Below are 24,699 nucleotides of genomic sequence, written 5' to 3'. Positions count from 1 at the left end.
GGTTTTGGTTTAGTAAGTCCCATAATGTCCTGCTGTTTGTATTGTTCATGGCTTTTTGCATGGTTTCAGCATCCCGTTGGTACAGCTGAGATTTATGGGATTTCTGCCAATTTTTGTATTTTTGTTTCCTTTTTCGAATCAGTTCTTTTATTCCTTTGCTCTTTTCTGTTTTTAGTGCGTATAGATCCTTTCTCAGTTGTTTCTTTTGTATCATCACCTCTTGGTCATATACATGTAGTTTTTGAACTCTCGGTTTTGTGAATTTCCCATTACTTTGTTTGAATATCTGTAGAGATGTGTCATATTCTACGGACCTTTTTTCTTTATCTTGCCACTTTTCCAAATGTATCAGTACAGTGTCAAAGTCACTTTTTTTCAGCCTTACCCAGTTTAATCCATGTTCCAGCTCAACTTTAGTATCCCATATCGGTTTTCCTCTGATTTTCCAGTGAGAAATCACAGCGATAATTGGTTCATGATCGCTGTGAGTTGATGGTGTTACTTTGAAACTTTGGATTTTCGCTAACAGCTGTTCAGAGACAAACATATAATCCAGAATGTTACTCACATTGCCATTAGTCCAGGTCTTTGATGGCGGTATGTCTCCCTTCATGTTTCCATTTAATCTATGGAATCTCCTCGCTTCCATTTCATCATTCCACATTTTCCCTTGCTTGCATTTTTGATTTATTCCATTTTGTGTTGTTTTTTGGTTTTCAAAGCAGTTAACATTGAGATCACCACAGATGATAATATTCAGATCTTGGTGTGCTTCTCTTTTGCTATCCAAGCATTCCATTATTTCATCTATGAATTGTTAACTTTCATTTGTTACAGGGTTCCAATAAATATTCAATATTTGCAAGCTTTGTGTGGGTTTTAGAGTTTCCGACTGGAATTGCACTTCAGTGGCCTGTATATTCGAGTTGATGTTTGTGGATTCTACCACCGTTATTCCAGACCCATTTTTAATTAGCGTTAGTAAACCTACAGAGGGTCTTCCAAGTAGGCCTCCTTTTGCTGGATTACATAACACGGTATATCCTTCCTTACAGGGTGCAGTTTTGAGCCATGTTTCTTGTAAGCATATTATTTCAATGTTATTTAAGGATGAGTTGAAATCATTAAAAAGGTGACGGAATCCTGTGGTATTCCAACTTCCTATTTTCCATTGATCTGCTTGAACATTTTCGGATGGCTACAGTTTTGGTTTTATGGCAAGAGTACCAGCTAGCCAATTCCAATACTTCGGGTCCTCTTTAGGTGTTTGTGTTGTATTATTAGAATCAAGCATTTTTTTAGTTCTTTTTATGGTTATTTTTATTTTATTTAAATGTTCCTTTTCATGCTTTTGAGTTTGTTCCTCATTTCCATCTTCCTTTGTTTCTCGATTCCTTGGTTCTGCGATTGGTTTTGCTGGATCATTGCTGCCAACCAAATTGCTCTGACTATATTCAAAGTCCTCTCTTTGTTTAGGCTTTGCGATCTCCTTTCTTAGTTTGTTGTAATCCATTTCCTCATCTTTAAATGGGTCTCTGTTGTAATGCTCGTTTTTACTGATTCCAAGAGCCCCTGCTTCTTCATTGTTAATTTGATTTTCAGCTAGTTTTGTGATCTTAAAGCCCAATGCTCTGAAATTTTTGTGGACCTCTAGCATAATAGAGGCAAGTATAACCGAGTTTGTCACAATTTCTACAAGGTCAGCACGAGCTTCATCGGGGAAACTTACTGATAACATTTCCTCAGATTTTATAATTTTTAGTTGAGGAATGTATTGTAGAAGTTTCATAACTGCTGATCTATTTAGTATCAGCCCATCTGAGTTTCTTATCATTTTCTCAAGTATCACAACCATATTTTTCATGGGTTTTTGTCTTTGCTTCATCCATTTGTTGTTTTGACCAGTTTTTCTTGAGAATCCTTGGCTTTCGCTCGTTGTTTTTTGCTCGTTTCTTATATCTTTCTGGTGGTCATTCTTTAAATTTTCAAAAGGTGATTCTTTCGGTAAGGAGATTTCATTATGTCCTTTCATTTCAGAGTATTTATCTGTGCATTTATTTAGTTTGTCGCTTAGGGTAAGAAAATGTTCTTCATTTGGCGCCTTGAGGTCAATACATACTTCTTTTGCTTCATATATATTGAAATCCATAATCACCCGTTCTTGGGTTTCGTCTGCATGCAAATTTTCATCGTCATAGACCGAGCAGTCTATAAGTTCTTGTAGGCTGCCATCAAGTATGCTCGAATCTTCAGAAGACACAGATACGGTCGAGATCTTATCTGAGACCGATTTGGGCGGGGTCTTTACAGATTTACTTTTAGGTTGAAGCACAGCGGAAGTACTTGGCATCTCATCTTCCGCTGTAACTTTTAAATTCCTATGGAAACTTCTCGACCCACAGTTCTTTTTCTTTTCTTTGATGTTCGCATTTTTTGTTTTGCATATGCTTTTGGCGCTTTTCTTTTATATGTTTGTTGATTTTATTTCCTCTGTCTTTTTGGTTGCATTTAGGTAAAATATTGAGTAGGCACTTGTGACTGCTTTGTCTGGATTTTTCATCAAGTTGACGGCGATCTTGCATGGCTGTTTCCATTTTCAGTCTGTACTGGCTTTTGAATCATTTCCGTACATGATGTAACTGTGGAAGCAATTCTTTGATCTTCGTGTGCAATATGCTGTGTAGTATCAGATTCAATCACAGAGGAGTCACATAGGGTGGTTCTTTGGTCTTCACATTTCGTGGGCTGCATAATATCAGGTCTTGTTTCACCACTTTTTAATTGAGGTGTTAGAGTCATGATGATTTCTCTGATTCCTTCTAGGAAATTATGTTTATCAGATTTGGCATCTTGCAGTAAATCTATCAGTGTTTTTAGAATAAATCCATCCATTTCTTTCTCTCGGTTTCGCTTTTCTTTGATTGCCTCCATGGCTGATTCTATATAGATCAGTTTGCTGTTCATTAGGGCAACCATTGTTGACTGATCTCGTTGGTTTTCATTTAAACTTTCAAAAAGTTTTAGAAACGGGGCCATGGTTATTGCTACTGAGGAAATAATGGCTTCCTGTCATTCTTTCCACCACCAAGTTTCTTTCGAGGCCCTATTGATTGTAAAGTTTTTGAGCCTTTGCAAATTAGTTCCTTTGTTTCTGGTGCTCTTGTTTGAGCTATACTCCGATGATGATGAAGAGGAGTCATCCAATGGTATAGTCTCCTTTGGGTGGTTATTCGTGTGAGGTAGAACATTTTTAATTTGTTCTTGTAAAGCTTTTATTTCTTGGGCACGTTTTCTGTTTATCTCTCCCTCTTCGAATAACTGTAGCCTTAGATTTCCCGATTCAAAGCTGGTTTTGTTTGTAATGCCAGTTGTCACGGCTACTTCTATCACGGGCTCTGGAAATTCACTCTGTGTATTTGCAAAAGTGCTTTGAACAGGAGAATGTTTTCGCGGGCGTTTGGAAGCCCGTGCCTCAATCCGCGGCTCTTCCGCACTTTGCTTTGGTATGTCTTCTGTTTGAATTGTTTCATTTGGAATTTTTTCTGTATTGAGGATCTTAGTACTGACTTTTTCTGGAATCAAATTGACTTTTTGCAATTCTATTAGCTCTGTTGTATTTGAAAGTAGATGCTCATCTGTTATTTCTAGGGTGACATTTCCTTTTGAGATAGCACTTCTGTCATCTGATACTATTTTTTCTGTTGTGAATTCTTGATTTTGGTTTCCTATTTGCATTTTGCCCTTATTTACGATTTTAGTCGCATCAATTGAAACTGGTTTTCCATTAAAGTGCCATCTTAATGTTCCTATCTCAGAACTAAAATGGCACCTATTTTTTCGTATGTTTGATCTGGTTTTGAATTCCAGCTAATTCCAGTCCTTTGGATAGCACACTTTCTGTATAAGTGTTTTTATTTTTTGTACTGATGTTATTTAGTGTTTTGCTGTTCATGGTGTCTTTTTGTGTTTGCATACATTCAACTTTATTTTTATGATTGCTTTGGGCTTCTTCTGTGAGTGTATTTTCAGGTTTTTGTGGAGATACAAACTGAGTTGTAATGTTTGTAATTTCTGATGTGTGCATATTTTTTTGGTTTCCAACATAAGGCAGTGAGGCAGTGTTTTCCTCACTGCAAAGACTTCCCAATCCACACTCGCCGGTTTGAATTTCATTCAATAGCGGGCGAGGCTCGCTTACTACGCCTGCAGGAGGCTGAGCTAACTCGCCTCTGGTGCCGGCTCCTCCCACACCAGAAAGCAGGCTGCTCGCTGGCTCGGAGCACGGGAGCTCGCCGGCCGCTCCCTCTCCGCTGCTCGCCCCCTCCCGCTAGCTGCCCACTTCAGAGCGCGGGGGCCCAGCAGCTACTCCCTCCCTGCAGGGCACCCCCCGCTCGCAGCACGCGGGTTCGCAGCACACCGCGATGGCGGTCCCTTCCATGAAAACGCAGGCATCGCGGCTTCCATGGACATGGCCGCGCCTCAACCCGCAGCGGCCCCAGCACGCCTGGTCTCACACTGGGTCTCACACTGGGCGCACAAATCACCCCCCGCTCTGCCTGCACACGCCGCGCCACAAAATCCAGGTAGAATTGGCGATGGCGTTTGGTTTATATGCAAACCGCGACCTTTATTTAAATGTGACTTTATATATGTATTTGGTTTTTAATTTGTTTTTCAAAGGCTTTCTTGGCGGTCTTTGTAGTGGATGTGGATATAACAGATGATGGGGCAAAAATCTGTTTTTCAACGGGGGTGTCAGGGGTGTCTAAAGCACGTACCTTACTCCGAGTTCTTGAAAACATATCTCCTGATGTTTCATGGTCCATTTGCTCGCACATCGGCGAACACTCAGCAAACACTCGGCTACGCTCCGCGTCTGTGAGTGGTCTTTATGGGTTCCAATAATAGAAACAAAAAACAGACTCCAACGACTTTCTTCTTTCAGGGTAAGCGTAACAGAGCTTCTCCTTCTCCACTGCCAAACACTCGGCAAACACTCCGCTACGCTCTGCGTCTGTGAGTGGTCTTTATGGGTTCCAATAATAGAAACAAAAAACAGACTCCAACAGACTTTCTTCTTTCAGGGTAAGGGTAACAGAGCTTCTCCTTCTCCACTGCCAAACACTCGGCAAACACTCCTGTCTGCAATTCTTATCCTAAGCAATTTGCATTTATTTGTAAATGTTTCACTTTCATGAACTAAAATAATCCAGTTTTGTAGGACTGGCTTGGAAAGTACATAAAACGCACAATCCAACATGACAGTTTTTCAAACCAAAAGATAATAGGATCATGTTACGTACAATTGGAATGATTCTAGCCTCATTGTCTGTATCATCAAGGAAAGTGTACAAGAACCAGAATACTAAATGATATTTTTATCTGGATTTTCATTTTTTATTTTCAAGCTTTAAATACACCAAACACAAACTTGTGGATTGTTATGTATAATGTGCAAAAGAACCTTTGCACTTGTACTAAAAATCAAAACATTTTTGCGTCAAATAAGGAGGCCTAAAAAGATGTCTGCCAGAGCCCTGTCACACGCCATCCCCTCTCTTCTGTCCAGTACCCCTTTGACTCAAAAGGCCTACATAAAAAGAGAAATAAGGCAACGAGCTAACCAATGCCACCAACATGCAAGAAGGCAAACCTTTTTATATAAGAAAGCACAATACAGTGATATGTAATGATGTATCCAAGATCACTATATTGTCTGCTGGCAAAGCCAGAATACAAGCCTGGACACTTTGGTTACACAGTCTCGAATTTAGCTACCTAATAATCTCACGTGACTACCAGTTTATGCTCATCAGATTTTACAACCCCCGCCTGGAGCAACCGAGTTCTCGACCTTCACCATACTAATGCTACATTTGTTTTTATAGCTACCACAATCTGCTACAGCTACACTGATTTTGTAGCACAATAGGTGTTACTGTCACCATGGTAGATATGCACACACAAACACAGATGTATTGCCTTTAGACATAGGGATTGCTGACATTAGGTACAGTGATCTGGCGATTGAACACAAATCTCTGTAACAAGTGCTTAATCCATCTTCTGAACCCTTGCAGCGCTCACATTTACCAACATGCTTTTCGATTTTGGTTATTGTACTTGATCAAGGTATTCCCCACAGAAAGGCGAAAATGCTGTGGTGACTGCACACACTATACCACATTGAACAAAGAAAGCATAACAGGATTAGATGATCAGAGAAGAATGTGCTTGTCAGCAATAGTCAGGCAGTAGATTTAGAGCCACAGCAACCATGAAATATCCTAAAGTTTGCGCGTTCCATTTTGTGGGCAATGGGCACTGGCTTCTGTGATGAACTAGAAGAAGGAGTCGGACTAGAGCCTACCATTTCAAGGGTGTTTATTTGAAATGAAGAGAAAATCTCTACCTCTCCCTATTGCTACGAGGGATCTTAACTGCCTAAAAAACGAAGCAAAGGGTGCTTGACAATTGTCAAAATCCAAAGAAACTCAGTTCCGAAACCTTACTCATATCTGATAGTACCGCTTTTAGAAAAAACACCAGAGCAGTAGCCTTTCAATTTGGGCTTCTTCTGGCCAAAGCTACTTGGGTTGCTCCCAAGTACTGTTCATCACTCTAACGTGGGTTTTCTATAGTTTATCAAAGAAAGGTTTTCAGTCCTCCCTTCAGGTTCCTTATAACAAGTTTGAAGTCTTTACACAAATCCAATGATTTTCTTTGTGTGATTCCACCCACTTGGACATTGGGCCTCATTACGAGGTAGGAGGTAAGGGATTACCGGCACCGGTAAGGGCACCGGTGCTGGTAATTCCTTACCGCCCTACTACGAGGTCCCTTAGCGGGTCCCTTCCTTAATGCCTGGTTTTACCAGGTGTTATGGAAGGGATCTGTTAAGGGACTTCAGAGCTAATAACGGTACCACAATTTGCAGTACCGTTATTAGCACCTTCCCCCTTCCCATTGAGCCCTATGGGGGCTGAAATGGGAATGGAGAATGGCTTTTTCAATGGGGATTTACCGGTCCCGCAAAGGTCAGAATAGACCGGTAAATCCCCATTGAACAGGACCGGACACGGTACCGGTGTTGGAGGTAGTCATGGCGCTAATAGTGCCATGACTACCTCCAACCTCGTAATGAGGCCCATTGTGTTTCAAATCGTTCTTGATTTAGGATTGAGTAATTGAACCCTCCAGGTTCCCTGTTTTTGCAATGTTGAAAAATGTTACTTATTTTTCTAGGGCTCCCCAAAGTCTTCTGGCCCTCTGATTTGCGCAACTCGGCAGTGTCTCTTGTGGGCATCTGCCTATATCCAGCAATCGGGTTACTCAGGCTCCCGTAACCCTTTTGTCTTCTCTAGCTCAATTTAGGAACCCTCAAAGTTCCCTATTTTCCAAGTGTTGAAACATTTTTACTTATTATTCTAGGGCTCCCCAAAGTCTTTTCGCCCTCTGATTTGCTCAACACAGCAGGGTCTCTCTTGGGCGTCTGCCCGTGTCCAGCAATAAGGTTTCTCTGGCTCCTATATCCCCTTTGGCTTCTCCAGATTTTAGCCTTACTCTCTTTAGTTAAGCCCCTTTAGCTTTCGGATTTGCTTAACTCAAGGACGTAACCATGCGTCCCTCTCCCGGCTTTATCTTCTCAGTGTGCTTGCTTCCCTTTCCCTTCCAGGCTTGGAAGTTGTTACTTCTCGTATGGAGATCAGGGATTTGGTTTCTCCCTTGCAGTCTGGTCTTGGCATCTGTTAACAGGCCACAGACCCACCATGGCTGCTCTGTGGTCGTGCCCCCAGGTGAGCAGTCTCTATAACACCCCTGTCTCTGTCTCAGTTTTGGCATTGTCACCCTTTGCAATGCCAGCCTTCTGGCATCTCTCTCTTGGTCTGCCCTCTCTCCATGCCACCGCTGGCTTCATGGTGTAGCGCAGCGCTGCCCCTCCAGGAGGTTCTCACGTCAGAGGCTCACCTCTTCGTATGATTCTTCATCCAGCTTGCTCGTCTTTTTATTCTCGCCACCGTATTTCCACGGGGCACATTGATCTGCATCAGATGTTGACTTCACAAGGATAATAATAATAATAATAATAATAATAATAATAATAATAATAATAATAATAATAATAATAATCCTAGCATTCCCTTCTGCCAAATATCTGGGAGTAATGTTAGTATGTTATGTATGCCAATCCACAACAATAATCTCAGTATTTTCTATTGTTAAATAGGCAGACACAGGGCCTCATTACGAGCTTGGAGGCAGCCATGGCGCTATTAGCGCCATGGCTGCCTCCAAACCCGTGTATGGGTTCTCGGAATGGTAACTTCCCGGGTCATTCCAACCTTGGAGGACCCGGTAAGTCCCCATTCTGAAAACCATTCCCCATTCCCATTCGAGCCCCCATAGGGCTCAATGGGAATGGGGAAGGAGCTAATAACGGGACTGCAAATAGCGGGCCCGTTATTAGCTCCCTGGTCCCTTAGCGGCTTCCGCTAAGGGTGGCTGGTAAAACCAGCTGGCCTTAGTGGGACCCGCCAAGGGACCTCAGAATGCAGTGGTAAGGGGTTAATGGCACCGGCATCCTTACCGGCGCCGTAAACTCCTTACCGCCGCACTCGTAATGAGGCCCACAGTGTTCTTTGTAGGGAATTCCTTGTAGGAATGGGGGTCCTTTTCCCCTAAAGAGGAGTCACTTCCACTGAGGTCTTGCTTAGCAGGCTCACCTCCCCAGCCTCAAAGGTCGTGGCTCCACCCTGGGAGGATGGGACGAATTGTCCAGATTTGTCACACTTCATTGGATCAGGCAGCTGTGTGGGGGCCCCCTCCAAGGTGGGGGTCTGCAACACAATCATCCTTTGCCCTCCCATAAAGAGACCTCTGTTTATTTCAAAGAAAATGAATGTATGTATGCATGAGCACATGTATGTTGCCATGTTTGTTTTTATGTATGCATGCATGCAAGAGTTGTTTGAATGATGTGTGAACTTGCACATCAAAGTGTTGTTTGAGCATGTGTGATGGGGAAGAGGGGCTCCTAAATATAAGGCTGGGGTTGCTGGAGACATTGCATTCCTTTTTGCTTTACCCTTGATGAACAGTAAAACCACTTTACTGTGCATCAAGGGTAAAGCAAACATGATAAGTGTTATTATGTGGTTTGACTGGCCTACATGAGTAGTGTCAGTTGTCATATACTTTCTTAATGTGGATAAAGTTATAAGTGCACTAACGTGCAATAATGATGTATTATAGTCTTATCAAATGCACTCTTAATCAAAATAATGAGTTAGTCAAGATATCATTTTTGTGAGACTTCAATGAAATGTAATTCTTCAGTTTTATTGTGATTGTATCTACATTTTCCACCAAACATGTTTTTTCACCACACAGGTCTTTATCAGGGCCGGATAATATATGAATATAGGTGTGCATAATGTGTGCAAGTAAGTTTATGAAAAAATGTATTAAAAAAAGTGTCAAAATACATTATTAATTATAATCGATTAGATACACCATTCTCAAGAGTCAGTTAAAAATGAAATTTCCATAGTCGAAGTAATTAAAATTCATAGTTTTTACATTACATTGAAACAATATATAATTACAGTTGGCACGTGGGTGAGAGAGGAGGGTGGGGTGAAGAGAGAAAAACAAACAATGAACGAGCCAGTTATTCATTATTGATCATCTCCATTTCCACCACTTGTGACTCAGCAAACCCTTTTTTTTTTACTTTCAATCTATATTTAATGTGCATCAAGGGATTACCCTTACCTTGCATGCATTTCAAGGAAATCTGGGCCGACTATCAATAGCTGAGATAGCTGGTTGCGTGTTAATTCGTGAGATTGCTTGAAAAAAAGTTCAAACTGTTGTCTCTGAAAGAAAGTAATGGACAGGAGTTTGTGTAATTAGGTCTATGTTTGTGAAATTGGACGGGTGAGAAAGAGAGGGGCTATCCCTTACTATCTATTGATGAGAGATAAAGAAAATTGGAGATTCTTTCATTGATTCTGTCTATTCAGTTTATACTTATTAGTCTTAAATCCACTTAATATTTCTGAAATAAAAAATAAAAAATGTGTAGATAGGTATATGTAAGTAGGAACCTATTGTATTATTAATTTCCCATGTCCAACGAATACAGATAAGAATGCATTACCCGAGCTTACCAGTGTTGTTGCAGCAGGGCAAGATATGGGCCTTAATCTTGGGTACAGATTTTTGCTTGCAAGAGAAATTGCATGGCTGTCTTTTAGTCAATACAAAATTCATATATTTGAGGGATCTGTCCATGAATATGTGATTAGTATTAAAATGTTTTAGAGTAAGGCGAAGAAAGAATTACCTGTCCATATAATGTTTGGATGTCTTGCATCCTGATCGTTTTGGTTGTGGCATTCCGTGTGGCATGCTGTGTGCACAGTTTTGTTTAGTGTTTATAAAGTCAGTGTGTTGTGACGTGTATAGTCATGGGAGTATCCAGCATTGCAAGAGTGGGGGAAGGGGGCCAGCCACGAAAAAAATCCTGTTTCTTTTCCCCCTCAAATGCACCTTGGAAAATTAATGCTAAAATGACACACAATCTTTCCTGCCTCCCATATTATGACTTGACTGTACCTTCTCCCTGCAACATTCAGACAAGTGAGGGACATGGAGCTGTGTGCTCCTGCTCTGCATTTGGCTCTGCCCCTTATTATGTCTGCAGTGCTGTCAACAGCCTGAAGTGGGACACAGAGTACGCACCTGCTATGGCCCCCATTGTGCATGAAGGGCATACGCTAATACTGCCACTGGGCACCTGGCTACCCTCTGACTTCGGGCCCAGATCCCTGCCCAACCAGCTGCATAACCGCACTGCCACCTGGCAACCCTTTCACTTGGATCTGTATCTGCATCTGAATCCCTACAGCCCCCTTACTGGAACTTATTAGACACCCTTTGTCTGCACTTTATTCTTGCACTTGCCACCTGCTGACCGCACTACCTGTTGTTTTGTTTTGATCACGTGTTCAGCACTTTCCACTGCTCCCCTTCCCCTTGCACTTTCCCCCATCCTTCTCCACTGCACTTGCACGTTCTCAATGTCGCTAGGCCTAGTCAGATTGTTGTTTTGTCCTCCCTTATACCCCTCCCTTGCCTTGTCGTGCCTTGAAACACTTGTGTATGGGCGCGATAGAAATAAAATATCATATCATATCATACTGCTGTCCAGGGCAGTATGCCTATAATAAAAGTCATGCCACAGTAAGAAAGGGCTAGACTGTCTGCCCAAAAATGGCAGACTGGGCAAGTAATAACACATACCATACTTGGTTGATCATGGATTCTCACATCCAATTTCGCTATCCCAGTCCTGGCTGAAGATGTGTTGGGGCCCATTTCAACACGATGGTTAGAGTGAAAACAGTTTGAGACACTCATGTGGTGTATACATTACAATGGAGACAAAGATAAGGTTAATAACTGCAGATTATCACGAGACGGCCAGCCAGAAGGGAGTTTAAACACTAAATGCCCACTGAAAAGCTCTAAACCCTTCTTTGTCAGCAAGTGGATGATGTGGAGGAACCCGTGTTAGAAGGCAATGAGTTGATTACACTTCTGAATATGCCGTGGGAAGAGAAAACACAGCTTGTAATGCAAGCACTGCAAAGCACACATTTCAAGCCCCAGAAGGAATAAAATGGAGAAATGAATATATTGCCGTGTTACAAGAGTGCTGATAAGGAAATAAGGAAGTTTCTGCCCCCCCGATGCCCCTTTCATTTGAAAATGTTGAAAGGCCCTGACAACTTCCCTGAACTGTCCCCAAATGCAGTCTAGCCAAGTAATAACACAAATAGTACTTGGTTTTAAACCAAATATGCTATGCGGTATTACTTGGCTAGACTGGCCTTTGGAGGCAACCAGTCTTGCACTTTCGTACTGTGGTATGTCTTTTTTCATGGGCATGGATGCCCACAAAAAAGCATCACCAGACAGTGCTCCTGTGTGCCCCTCCAGCTCCAGCCCTGAGTGCATTCACTAGTCCGACTTCAGAAAGAAGTCAGATCATTTCTTTCTGATTCTAGAAAGAAATGATCTGACTTCTTTCTGAAGTGAATGCGCTCAGGACAGGAGCAGGAGGAGCACACAGGAGCACTGTCTGGAGTCCGTGTTCCGCACTGCTCCAGATTGCAGCTGCTGCAGTGGCTGAGAGCGGAGTGGGACATGGACACTGTTTGCTGTGTGGTGTGCTCCTGCTCAGCACAGCCTTTGTCTTGGCAGCGGGACATCTCCCGTTCGGCACTCACATTGTCAATGACGGTGGCGATTGGGAGGTGTCTCGTTGCCAGGACATTTGGGCTGGCGGGTGGGCTCAATGATTCATTGTCCTCCTGGCAGCCGGACACCTTTCCCATTCAGCACCCTCATCAATGAGCACAAATGTCCCTGTCCGGCTACTGAAAGAGCCACTGCGGGGGGGGGGGGGTGTCGGAATAGAAAGAATATTGTGCCTCCTATTGTGAAAAATATATTTATTTATATATTATTTTTATTGGCCTACGCCAAGCTGCTCGAAAGTCGCTTGCGAGAGAAATCTGTGTTGCAAGGTCCTGACCTTTAATCTATGTAAGCCGCCATTTTAGGTCAAACCGCCATTTTAGGATTCATTGTGGAAAAGTCACCCTGTGAGTTAAAATGGTGGACGATGTCATTGCAAAATACAACATGGCCGTCTTGACCTCTGTACATAGCTGATGTGTAATCTGCCTGCAGGCCACTTGTTGAGGTCATGAACTGAGACCTCGTCCTTCGTTGACCTATGTGTAAAGGGATCACTCGGGCGATGAAACTAATCCACAAGCATGTATTGAGATAATGTGTTTACATACTGAACGAAGAACATCTGTCTTACTACATTGTATTTATGTTTAAAAAGGCCTGCATGCAAAACTTTAGAATACACAGTTAATGCATACACTTGTTGTTACATGTATTAAAGACAAACCATCTGGTACTCCTAATCATGCCCATCTTTGAGGATACATTCATCCGAAGAACATATGCTTCCAGAATAGGTATGTGGGTAGCGTTATCCCAAGTAACGAATCGAATGGAAATACCTATTCCTTTTCATCTTTTCATGGAGAGGCCAGATTTCAAACAAATCCAGACTACCCAAGGTACCTAGTAAGAGACCCACATGGGGTATAAAGGAGGAGGAGATGTGTGACGAAGCCCACTGCCTGATTATGGGGACTTCTAGTTGGATGACCAAGTAAAACGAGAGGATGATGGATCCAGGGGTGGTATGGGGGGGATCACCTGGTCACCCTTATTTACCTACTCCATAATGCGGGGGATAGTCAGAGGGAATGCAATGAGGACACTGGGCCTCATTACACGGTAGGCGGTGAGCCATGGCGCTATTAGCGCCATGGCTCATGCCGGTAAAATACCGCACCGCCTTGGTGGAAAGGGGATTTACCGCCCCATTCCAAGGTTGGAGGGGCGGTAAATCCCCCTTCAAACATTGCCCTTCCCCATTCCCATTTCTGCCCCTTAGGGCTCTATGGGAATGGGGAAGGCGCTAATTACAGAACCGCAATTTTGCGGTGCCGTAATTAGCTCCAAGGTCCCTTTGCGGGTTGGATTTTAACGCCTGCAAAAAGCAGGTGTTAAATCCCCCAACCCGCAAAGGGACCTAGCAGTAAGGCGGTAAGGATTTACCGGTACCGGTATTTTACCGGTACCGGTAAATCCTTACCGCCATCCGTGTAATGAGGCCCACTGTCTCTTTAAGCCCCCTCAAAGAGAAGCCCTTTTCACCAACCAACCCCTTTCCAGCAGACCTATGACGGTCACAAGACTGTGTAGCAAACACGCAACAAAGAATCCCTATTCTGCACTGGAGCCTACAAACATCAGGGACCCCAGGGATTTCTGTGTGACCTCACTTTCAGGCACACTTCGATTTCAGGAGTTCACATAAATCTCTTGTCAGGCCCGCAAAGTGTGTTTGCAAGACACTGTGGATGCTTGGGCCAGTGTTGGCTACTCTTGCTCCATGAGTGGAGCCATTTCTAGGATAGCGGGATCATTTTAACATGTATACCTGCGTTTACTGGGATTGTCAAAATTGGATTTAGGAGCACAGCTCACAGGGCTCCCTTTATACAAAGCTAATGATCTATTTGAAATTCAAAATGGCAGACCAGTCCTTTAAAGACTTGGTCCACCACTTCAGTCAGTTAAAAAGCACAGTGTGGTAAACTAAGACCCCTTCTTCATAAGACCAAGACCAGAAGGTAAGTAGTTTACATGTAGGTTTATTTCTCTTAGTTCATAAGTAGAGAAAGCACTGGGATATCCATCCAGCCCAGCACATTAGGTCCAACTGACACCAGTAGAACCCAGCACTCCAAACATCCATCAACATTCCGCCCAGAGTCCCAGTGACATCACCACACCAACACTCCACCTAGAATGTCGGTGACATCACCAGACCATCATAACACTCACATCCATAATCAGGCCCAGCACAGATTATTACATATCTCCCTCTCTTAACTAACACAACACAACCTCATGGTAGAGACCTAAACAATTGCAATATTACCAGCATAGCTACAAATACAAACTCATACCAGTTGAGAAGCCATTCTCAACTCCCACTGAGCCAAACCGCTACACCCAACATCTAACCAAGATCTTAAATGGAAAACACAAATCTAACTCGAACCACAAGCTCACCGCAGAGCCTGAACCCACTCAGCTACAAACCCGCTGAATGAACCACAACAATGGAAGAACCAACAATAAGTCCTTCACCGTGGAGAACCCTTGCATCGCAACCAAAACTAACCCACTCACCTTCTAATACCCACACAGACATGTGGCCACCATGTCTATGTCCAACACAAAAAAACCCTCCAACCAAAACGTTGATCCTACCACTAAACTCCATAACAACACACTGTCCCCATAAAACACCAGACAGCACCTCACTGTCCCTAAAAACACCAGACAGCACCTCACCTCCCTTAAAAACACCAGACAGAACCTCACTGCCCCCTAAAACACCAGACAACACCTCGCTGTCCCTAAAAACACCAGACAGCACCTCACTGCCCCTAAAACACCAGCAGCACCTCACTGCCCCCGAAAATGAGCAGACAGCACCTCACTGCCCCGCAAATGACCAGACAGCACCTCACTGCCCCTAAAAACACCAGGCATTGCCTCACTGCCCCTAAAACACCAGCAGAACCTCACTGCCCCCAGAAATGACCAGGCAGCACCCCACAGCCCCTAAAAACAACCAGACAGCATCTCACTGTCCCTAAAAACACCAGACAGCACCTCACTGTCCCTAAAAACACCAGACAGCACCTCACTGCCCCAAAACAACCAGGCAGCACCTCACTGCCCCTACAAACACCAGACAGCACCTCACTGTCCCTAAAACACCAGCAGCACCTAACTGCCCCTTAAAAACACCAGCAGGACGTCACTGCCCTTCAGAATCATTGACGTCCTCCACACAGATATCATCCACTTATACCCAGGGGACACACTGCTACGAACATGACAAACAAAACACCACAGGACAACATGTAAACCCTAGAAAACCAAAACAGTTAAAATCCATGGCGTCAAAGTCCCTGCGTCAAACCCCAATGTGTCCCTGTAACGCCAAGAAAATAACTGCAAGGCAAGTAATTGTAAATGCAAAGTGAATGAAAGTGACACAGTGCCAAAGTCCCTGCGCCATACCCCCACCCACATGTCCACTTCAGCCAACCTGCAAAGAAAACATTGTGTAAAACAAACATTAAAATTTCCCATGGACCCCACACCCACGAGTCCATACTGAAAACCCAAAGGACATGTCCTAACAGCAGGCCACATACATATACACAACAACATTATATAAACCATAACAGGCCTTTAACTACTAACATTGACCCAGGAACCTAACCATATATTTACTAACCCAGAGGCCACAACATAAATACAACAGCATAAATAACAACACTGGCCTCCCCCAACACCTACCTCAGATTAGACATCGGGCTCCCTTAACGCTGCCACTTAGTGAGACCCCTCAAGTCAGGATCGAGCTCCCGCAGCCGTCCTGCAACACTGCGGTCCATGTCATGACGTCCTTGCCAGACACCTCTGGTGCACAAGTAAACAATGTCCTGTACTGCTATCGCCTCTCCGCTCTTTTCCGCTGACCAGGACACTCTGTTCTCAGTATCGCGTCCTTCGCAATAACAATCAAAATCCTCTTGGCCACATCCACCGACACTTCCCATGGGCATTGCTACCACAGCATGCGCCCCATGTAGTTCCGACTCCGCACTGGCGGCATGCACTGTCCATTTTTCTTCTGTTACGCACAGCTGCACGTGACCAGGGCCGACAATGCGTTCCAAAGAAACATTGCTCTTCAGAGGAACGTTGCTGCCACGTACAACGCTGCACTCCAACACTACGTTGCGTTCCAGCAACGTCATCAAACATATTCCCAGCACCCAACGAGCAACATCAGTGGTTCCACGCCCGCAACGAACTACCATCACATCTGACTTCATGCAGATCGCACCTGGCCAAATGCGGATAGGTAAACCTGGCGATCCTCCTCCCAGCCGTCTCCGCTTCCTGTCTGTGCCGAACCCAAACAGCACCCCCCTCACTGACTGCCTCGACCACGGGACAGCTCCGCACCTCCTCCGAACACAGAGGGCCCCATTCGTTGGGCCCCTCTGCTGCCTTAGCAACCGCCCAGATTTCAGGCTAGCGACGACCACATGCTGGGAATCCACGCCACACCTAAGACCCCGAACCGGATCACCGATATTAGTTTCTCCGGTAATGCTGTACCCGAAATACCTCAGGGCCCCCTTCCTGGACCCTGACCACGGACCTTCAATGTTCCTGCACCGCCTCACAGGACAATTACAGCCACCACAACTGGACTCTCAGGATCCCCGACCTGGATCCTGAACTGGACCTCCGCTGCACCAGATTTTCGCAATATCTTTGCCTCAAATCTGATTAGCTCAGAGCTGTAAGCGTGGCCCCATATTTCAATTGCATACGTCGTTACAGGTAGGATTTTGGAGGTGAATAACAACAGCACCATTTCAAATGAAAAGCCACCTTCCTACCTATAAATGTACTTATTGTATTCACCATAACCTTACATTTGTTTTTAGTTTGCTGCCAATGGATGTTCCATTTAAGAGAGTTATCAATATACAAACCAAGATATTTGTTGCTCTTAACACTCAAATATAGCACCATCCAATGACCATACAGGGCACGTTCTCATTTTCTTTTTGGTGAGGAATATCATGATCTTACTTTTTGCTATACTGACTCTAAGACCAATCAGAGATGCATAGACCCCAAGTGCCTCAATCATCGACTGTAAACCCTTAGGGTAATGATCCAGAAATATAGGATCATCTGCATAGGCTGACCAGTCTATGAACTTGGTGCCAACTTTAACGGGACAATGATTGATATTACTAAATGCCTCATTCAAATCTGTTAAATACAGATTGAAAAGTGTGGCTTCAACAATGCAGCCTTGTTTCACACCTCTAATAGTCGCAATGGCCGAAGAGAGTTTTCCCACACCATCAAGACGTACCCTGACACTAGTATTTCTGTGAAGCAGCATTAGCATCTTCAATTGGCCAGGAGGGATATCCCAAGCCACCAATGTCTGCCATAGCCTATTCATCAACACTGTGTCAAAAGCAGCACTAAAATCAATGAATGCACAAAATACAGCTGACTCACGTCTCAACCTAGCATATTCCACCGCAAACACCAGGGTCAGAATTTTATGGGATGTAGACGATTTGATGCGGAAGCCAGTCTGATTAGGGCTCAGAATCCCTTTGGCATTGATCCACTCAGAAAGTTCAGCTAATATTACTCTAGCAAAGATTTTGGCCGGACTATCAAGCAGCATTGCGAGCATTCGATAGTTCGATGGGCAATTTCTAGTGCCTTTCTTGTAGATGGGGAGAATATGGCTCTCACGTCACGTGCTGGGTAATATGCCAGTTGTACCAATGTCACAAAATAGTAAATGTAGGGCGTGGGCCCACAGATCAGGTAACATTTTAAGTAAGCCATTACATAGGCCATCAGGACCAGCTGCACAGGACTGATTTAGATGTTCAATTATCAGGATGATGTCAAGAATAGAGGCTTTACAAATCCATGTAACATGGGGTAAAGCTAGCTCACCATTCTCAGGTGTGGTGGTCCCCAAGGTAGATTCGATGTGTTCCACCCATGCTGACTCAGGAACACCATTAATTGAAAAGTCGCTTTTAGAACACAATCTCAATACTTTCCAAATGTTAATGTTATCATTTGATGTTGCCAAAGCAGTGATATTTAATCACCTCTTTTTATCTACAAAGGCTTTATGATCCTTTACCCATATGTAATAACGTTTTTTAGCACTTTTGATATGCTTGTTTATTATATCCAGACTAATACTACCTACCGGGGGATAGATATAGGTCTTAATAACCAATCTCAGTTGCTTTCTTTTCATTGCAGAGATTTCAGCATCAAAATGTATCCGTTTAGATGCGGCTTCAATGCAACACTCGTCTTTGGGGGTGGATGCTGTTACGTTTCAGCACCGCCACTCTCGCCACTCTCCCTCTGCATTTACGCCTGCTCACACAGCTCGGGGAAAGACATCGGTGTGGCAGCGTTATCAGTTTCCATGGAGACTGTATGGACGCCGGCATCGGCCGTGTCAGCTGACACGTTCATTACGCACAATGCGTACACCGACGCTCCGCCCCTTCTTAACTCGGTTCCTCTCGGGGCTCGGTGCTGCTAATTGTAGTTTACACGTATCCCTACGTGTGTAGCCCCCGTGCTATTTTCCTTCTTCAACCTTGTGAACTTGCTTCTACCTTCCAACGTGTTTTCCCTGGTTCTTCGACATTGCCTGCCACTCTGACTGCTTACGGATTGCCCTGTTGTCTTTGGTTCTACACGCTGTTACAACTCGGAATGCTTCTTGGATTGTTGGTGGCTTCCTGTCAGAAGTTGTTTTCCTATGCACTGTAGCCTTTTTGGTTCCTTCCTCAAGGGCTGCAACGGCGCGGTCAACCCTGGCAATTTAGGGTTCACTTCCTTCAGTAAGTGTTCCTTCATTTCAAACTGTGCTCATTGCTTCTTGTGATTATTTGTTCTTGGATAAACACTGCCTGCCCACGCTGTGAAGAAAACTACACGTTACCTTGAACATTGTGCTGGATTTGTACTATTATCTTACAAGTGCAGTTCAGGACGCTTTCCAGTTACATGCACCAACCCGTACCTAGCGCGTCCCTCGTGCCGTTCGGGTGTATCCTACCTCACTAACATCCCTGTTTATTATTTTCTCTTGTCGTTGTGTCCTTTCCAGCAGGATTTCCTTTTTGCTCCTTATCCATGTCCTTCCAGGTTAGTCGTGCATTCTCTAGGGTTTAAGGGCAGTCCTTTAAGTCTGTTAGTTCCTCATTGTCTTTTGTAATTGTCCTTCTAGGCTCTGTATATACTCTGCTACTCCAACCAACTTGTTATTCAGGTATTCATTAATTGTTGATTGAACTTTCAATTGCTATTCTCATCTGTACCGCGTACAACCCTTTCTGTGGTTTCGTTTCAGCTGTTGGTCTAGCGGTGTGTGTTTACCGCGCTCTTTTATTTGATTGATACCTCTGTCTGTCATATCAACACAGCAGAGAGATACATCATAGAAAAGAGACCCTCTTCAATAGGGAAACATGATTCACTGAAATCAGGGTAGCTGAGGTTAAGACTGGTTGCTCCGGGAATTCCACCACTTCTGTCTTCAAGGTCCGGTTCCAATCTTCCGATCCTTGGTGTGGTGAGTAACAATAATACACTCACAAATAGATGTAGTCAATGTGGAGAAGGATTCAGCAATGGGCAACCGGTAAGAGATTTCTATAGCTGAAATGGTATCAACAAACCTGGGTAACAGGTTTATTGATGCTTCTTGTCCTTTACCCAAGTTATGGGGATTCCAATGAATCTGATTTCCACCATTGTTTACAAATATATCCCCATTCAAATCGTATTGATGAGGAGGTAAATTTGTCTCGAGAGGGGTAAAGAGAACATATAGCGGGAGGTGGTCGCTCTCTTCCCTGGATAGGACAGCCATGTCCTTCACCATGGATAAACATAATTGATTTACAAAAATCTAATCTATAGTGGAGGCACTCTTCCTGCAAATTCAGGTATATGCCCTCTTAGTATCACTAGTGCAAAAGCCATTTAGGCACGTAACCCCATGTGAATTCAACAGGGATCCCCATGTATTAGCTTGTGGTTTAAGTACCTTTTGTCTCAAGGGAGAAGATACCGGCTTCAACATAGGAAGACAGTCACTAATATCAATGTCACAATTAAAGTCGCCTATTATCCAAATCAGAACATGATCCACATACGCTTCCAACAAACGTTTTACACTGATAGCATTCTTCTTAGTGGCAAACCCAATTTGATGGATAATATACATTAATCAAAATGAGACACATCTTCGCGTACAAGATTTTCACTCCTAAAACCCAATCCGCTGAGCCAGGTAACTCAATCATCTGTCATGGGGACCGAACCAATATCAATAGACCGCCATTTGGTCTCCCACGTAGCCCTTTAGTGGCTACTTTCTGAATCATGTGGCGGCCATCCAGATGAATGCTTTCAGTGAGCCACGTTTCCTGGAGAGCAATAACCACAAACAGGTCCATTACGGACCACAATACATCTGTTTGAAACAAATGAGCAAACCCCTGCGTATTCCAGGAGCATAAAACATTACTGTCATCGACGAAGAAGAAAAATTGACTTTAAAGGCAGAGGGCAACCATTGCCAGTAACCATCACTAGGATCCAAACATTCGCCATGGACGTTCTCACCAGATAGTACTGCACATGTCCCCAAAGGCAGTGCCTTAGATACAGGTACATTAACTAAAGTGGATGTCATGTGTCCAATGATAGAAGAATTTACAGGTTGCACCATATTACCTTTAACTCCAGCTGGAATTATGGTACACAGTGGGCCTCATTACAGGTCTGGCGGTAACCTTTCCGGTTAAACCAGCAGGTAGCCGCCGGAACGTAAACAGTTACCGGTGCCTGGCTTGCCGGTAACACAGGGTATTACAAACCCGGTGGCCAGAAAGTCAGGCGCTGGTAATATGTTGCTCCCCATTCCCACAGAGCCCCATAGAAGTCTATGGGAATGGGGACCACGGAAAAACCGGCACTGGTAATAACGGTGCCAGTGCTTCTGTGAAAGTCTGCGTATGGGTGCAAACCTTTCAGCAATATAGGCTGCATTTCATTGCCTTAAGAGACTTCCGAAAGGTTCACAGGGACTTTATACGCAACAGGATTAATGTTTACACCCAAACGCCTTTCGTTTTTAGAAGTGCCCAGCTCTTTTCAGCTCATAAGTAGTTGTTACTTAGAGAATGAGCGAGGAGAGATGTTGCTGTGTTATAATAATTTTCAAAGGAACCTGGATTGTCAATGGTGTGGGACTGAAGTATGCTGAAGCCATGAAAAACATGAAATAGCTCAACATTCTAAACTTCTCTAAGAATACATGCAAGTTGAGTTTTCATATGGAAAACAACCCCACAGCCTGAAGCTCACTCTTCAAACCTAGCTGTGAGCCACCAAGACAAAGAATGACTTCCAGCATTCAGATGCAGTTTATAGGGCAAATTGTGAGGAGGAGTGTGCGCTTGCCTGGGCTTTTTTGACATTTTATAATGAAATGGAATGTTGGGAGATCAACCTCTGGAAAGTGTGTGGGGCTAATTTGAACACCATTTCATATGCTTGCTGCACAACAAAAACATAGTCAAGTGTACTCTGGTGGAAACAGCCTACAGGCGCAGTCCTCCTGTCATGTACAGCTGGAATATGACAGCCATGGGTACATCAAAGCATCTCAAGAAGCGGCATGGCAACACCTTCCTCCTGCCATGGCCAGACTAATTAAATATCAATGGCTCCATGGATCCACCAAGTTTATTGTCATTTCTGTGTGGTGGCAGCACATACTGATGAGAGTTAATTGCAGCAGGCCCGCAAGAGGCCTGGTCACAGAACTAAGAAAGGGCAGGAAACCCAACACCTTTTTGATATGCATCTGTGTCAACTTGAAGTCAGCTCTCACCCCTTAGTATGAAGAGCAGTGAATGTCATGTCTGGGACAACTGTTTACAGTAGGCAACCCCTGCAGGGTGACCCGCTTTCAGAGTGTAGGAGTATGTAATTTGATGGAGACAGAAAGTCTGTTCTCGCCACAAACGTCAAGGGATACCTGCACCTTGATCAGGAGCAACAGAGAGCTCAATTAACCAGAGAGACTCTTTGATGCACAAGAGACAGGAGGATGGGTGGGACTTAGTAGTGCATGTTTTCATCCCTTTACCTTTCCTGTTGCAAAGCACTCTGGTTATGACCCCACGCATAACAGAAGATTGTTGGTGGGGACCCACGATTCGTCATTAAGGTAGGCTTAACCTGCATTAAATCACTGGGGCCCATTTGGCTTTAAAGGAGGGCTGAGCCCCTCTCTTAGCAAATCATCCGACAACTTTGAAAGGAGTAAGAAGAAGAACTCGTTTGGACCCTGTCTGAAGGTACAGTCTGCCTTACAGCTTCCACCAGTGAAGAAAGGCCAGGATTTCCAAGAGGGAAGTAAGAGCCCTCCCCTAAACATCTCCTAGGGAACAGAGGGAGATAAAACTCAGAGGACCCGTCCAGCAGCTCTAGAACCGGTACCCAGCCAGCATACAGCGTGCCCTGCTAGGTTTTGCCAGCAAGCTTCCTAGAGGGGAAGTGCCAGAGAGTCACTGAACAAAGGACAAGGCGGTTGTCTGCAAACACTCTCCTCAGCTTTGGGCCGTCCACTTAAAAGGTTGACACTAGCGCAGTGAAGAAGCTAGGAGGAGTGCCACTCCAAGCATCAAACAGAGTCCATCTTTTAAGTACATTTTCGAGGCAGTCGAGCCCTCGAACCTCAACCAGCTGCACCACTGACTGTTGTCATGCTGCAGTCACTAAAGTCATCTGAGATGCCTCGACCAGCGTTCCAGATCCACCAACCAGCACAGAGGCTATGATTCTTGACCCTGAGCCACCGTGTAGGCCAGCCTGCAGCCGTCCGTTCAACCTCACTTGCCGAACTGCCTGCTGCCTGATACCTGCAGCTGTCTCCCATCTTGAACTCTGTCGCAGGTGCTGCAAAGCATCCTGGAACCGATTCGGCCCAGTTGAGCATCAAGATCATCCCAAGAACCAGGCACATTGTCGTTCTGTCCCCCTGGTTCTTCTCTGAAGGCCCCTAGTGACATTTACGACTACTTGCTCCCTTGGTGCTGAAACCAACAGTTAGGATGGATTGCTTTATTGACTACCCTCCTGTCAAAGTCCAGAGTGCACTCCTTTCCTTCGTGAAACTGTCTGTCCTCTGTGTTCCTTTACAGCATGGATTGTGTTTTGTGGTGTGCTAGATCTGTCTGTTGTAATAACAATAAATTAGATATTTTTTATACAAGCTTGACTGCACAGTCTCTTTTATTATTGGGTAAATAATTGTATTTTCGCTGTGTTACAATTAACCAATGATCCACAACCTTGTGGAGATAAGTCTGCCGTTCTGTCCACATTACCAAATTTGGACAAGGAGGTTTATAATTGACGTGTGGTTCCAATCTGTTCAGATTCCTTCTGGTGTACTAGAGGTGTGGGGCTGATTGATGGTTTAGAAACCGATATTCATCCCTAGACCACTGGTGCCTCGGAAGTTGATTCTCCACAGGCAAACAGTGGGAGCAGGTGGCATGTCCAGGCTCTTTTGACTGGGTTGGCCCAAGTGGGGCACTGACTTATGAAGGGGTGGCATGAGGTACGAGCACACACACACACACACACACACACACACACACACACACACACACACAATAATCATAGTTTAGGATCATGGGGTGGCACCTGGGGTGGCCAATAGATTCCAGGGGCAGCATGTGGCACCCTAGGCCACTCCCAGGACTCACCCCTGCTCAGGTGGATTAACCCAGAATTGTGAGGAGGAGTATGGCAGGGCACATTTTATTTCAAATGTCTCCAATATATAGAAAAGATTACAAATGCAACCGTAGCCCCACAAAACAATTTGCAGTTATTAAAACACCATTAGAATTACCAGTGTATCTGAGTTTAAATCCATATCCTCTATACTACAGGAGAAAATGGGATTGATTGAAAAAAATGCTTCCATGTGAACATGGCGCCAAAGGAAAGAACAGCAGAAATCTGCAGGCTCACTCTTTCACACTCTATTCTTTCATATGTAAAACCTACAAAGTAATACATCATAGCGGTGGACGATCAAGTGATTCAGAATTTGAAATAGAGGTGGCTTGTCAATAATGGGCGAAGAGGTGCCGAACCGCCAGAACTCCTACCTATCCTGAAGGAGCCGCGCCAGCTCAGGAGTGTTCTCAGCTGCCTCTTGCAGTTCATACCTCAGCTGTGCATGTCCAATGGGCCATGCAAGACCAAGAGCTTGAACCCATAGGCCCTTTAAGACGAGGTAACAGTATCTGAGATGGACGGGGATGCAGATCT

The sequence above is a fragment of the Ambystoma mexicanum genome, chromosome 2p (genome assembly GCF_040938575.1).
Source record: "Ambystoma mexicanum isolate Mex_15411 chromosome 2p, UKY_AmexF1_1, whole genome shotgun sequence".
In the NCBI taxonomy this organism is placed as follows: domain Eukaryota; kingdom Metazoa; phylum Chordata; class Amphibia; order Caudata; family Ambystomatidae; genus Ambystoma; species Ambystoma mexicanum.
This window is presented reverse-complemented; position numbering follows the sequence as displayed.